We start from the raw sequence: 2,669 nt of genomic DNA, 5'->3' as shown, positions 1-2,669 counted from the left end.
AATGAAGCATACATCTAAAAAGGGTCTGGCGAGCTAATCACTCTGCTAGTAAGCTCTAAATTGCTACTTTAACCCTGACGTGTTAATATTCTTCCTGTAATGGTTATGTGACATGATTTTCTGTAGATTACATATTGTAAGGAAGGGGATCAATCCATATTGATACAACAAGACCCAGAATTGAGGTATGTTAAGGCTTGCCATTGTACTTCCTTTGAGCACGAATTTTGGAATCCTAAATCGTCAAATATAGTTTTACTACTCTATTGCTAGAAAGACCTTTTGTGAAAGGCATTGAGATTGCAGCTGGCGTATTTTTGTGACTCCATTATGTTTCTATTCCACTCGTTCGGTTAGATAGTGTATTCGACGTCATTATGTCGTTTTGTTGATTCTCTTGTCTATAGGTCCATGTGTACAAATTCTTATTCTTCTTTAGGTGTAGTAACTTAAAAAATATTGGGGATGAACAATATGAATTTGAAATCTGTCCTCCTTCCTCGCTAATTTATATTTTTGAAAAACTTTAAAATAATACGTCGATCTCCAAAACTGTTAAATATAAATTGTATGTTTAAACTACTAAATGACGTGTTTTTCTTAAAAACATTCTTTTACAAACTACTAAGGAAACATATGTAGAAACTAAGTGAAGAACTTTAAGCTCTTTGTTAACATCCTCAGGTTTAAGTTACCTTTCAAAATCCGAGTTAAGTGGTCCAGTTTAATCTACAAGTATATGAGGTTCTATGAGACATTTATGTCTGATATGAAAGTGATTATGAGATTATGAGATTATGAGAGCAAGAGTACCAATGGGCCAAGATTGGCAACATAATTGTGGTAAAACAAATGCATTACAAATCCATGACATTACATGTTATGCATTCTACTCCTGAGCTATAATCGGAAGGTATGGGGCCTATTGCCTATATTAATACGTATGAGACACAGATGGCCACAAGTTGGCGAATATGATGTCGGTTCCCAACCAGAAAGCACCACCATTATTAGTACTTGGTTTGTATCTATATATATGTATTCACTACATACGATTATGTGAGCATACCATGCATATTTAATTTATATAAGGTTGGATGTCAGCCATGGAGGCTATCAAAGTTTATGTTTCAGGTGGTATCTTTATTACCCTTTTTACAACAACTATTTATGATTCTACTTTCTCCCTTACATACCAGTACATTTTTATTCGTACTAACGTCCCATTGCTTGGGGACGCTACATTTTTGTTTTGTCCGTGCATGTCCAGTTAGGGATTCTAATTGACCCCTCTGCTAGGATTCGCGGTTCAGTTGTGACTTGGTAAGCTCCACCTCTTCTTGGAGCTTTCATACGATGTTTGTTTTATTGTACAGTTTGGGTATAATCGGGGCCTTGTCCTGATCAGTGCTTATGACACTCTTAGAGGCTATTGTGGACATGCAATTTTAGGTTTCTTTTTGCAGCTTCTAGTCTCCATCCCCATAGGCTTGGCATGTATATTATCATGCCCCAAACTCGAGGGGCTCAACTAGCTCCTAATGCCAAAACTCAGGCCCAAGCCGACCCGGCTGAACCATTTGCTACTAGCGCATGGCAGCCACAGGCAACCAAGAAAACAAACAAGTATATCTCGGCTTAAAACTAAGCCCTCGACCGGCAAGTCCCTTGTCAGCTGATCTATAAAAGAAACAACGACTCCTAAGAGATCATATAAATAAATAGCCAAGTAGCACAGAAGTCCTGATTGGACCGTCGAGGCCACCATGAAATCTATACCAAAACTAAAAGAAGGTATATATCAATACAATACATCAAACAGCTCACAAGCTTCAGCAAACCAACAACATAGGTCAGTATGGTCATAACATAGCTATATACCCCACACACTAGTCTGCAAGTCTCTAAGAGTAGTATATATTAGTGGGACAGGGCCCCAGCCTACCCATAAAGATATATACAACAAAAGGTAACAAACCTCCCAACTCTGGCAGCTCCAGAGGAAAGGGGCTATCTAATCGGATAAAAGCCAATCCTGATGCTGAGGAGGTCTACTCGGTCGTCTGTCAAGACCTGCATGCATGAATGCAGCGCCCCCAAGGCAATGGGGCGTCAGTACAAAATAATGTACAAAGTATGAAAGGCAATAGACTATGATGAGGTATCCTGATATACTGGAATAATCTGATAAATAAATCAAGGATAAGATAAGTGTACAGACCTGCACCTAAATCTAAACTTATCAAAAATAATAAAACAACAACCTGACCAAGCCCCCATAAGCTAGGCAGGTACAAACATAACAAAAAACCACCTACTCAGGCCCTCATAAACCTGGAAGGTTCCACTCAGCCTATATACCCCTAACGGTAGTCCCCTAGCTCGTAGGCAATTACATAGCCCTCTTAGGCATTAATATAGCCCCGTAGGCAGTACATAGCTATCTTAGGCATCAACATAGCTTATAGACAACTCATAGCCCTCTTAGGCAACAACATAGCACTGTAGGAAGCACATAGCCTTCTTAGGCGTCAATATAGCCCTGTAGGCAACTCATAGCCCTTCTAGGCATCAATATAGCCCCATAGGCAACTCATAGCCCTTTTAGGCATCCATATAACCCTGTTGGCAAAACATAGCCCTTCTAGGCATAGATCACATTTCTGCAG

Source organism: Solanum tuberosum, unplaced genomic scaffold (genome assembly GCF_000226075.1).
Source record: "Solanum tuberosum cultivar DM 1-3 516 R44 unplaced genomic scaffold, SolTub_3.0 scf00014, whole genome shotgun sequence".
Taxonomy (NCBI): Eukaryota; Viridiplantae; Streptophyta; class Magnoliopsida; order Solanales; family Solanaceae; genus Solanum; species Solanum tuberosum.
The sequence above is the reverse complement of the archived record's forward strand: the minus strand, read 5'-3'. Positions refer to the sequence as shown.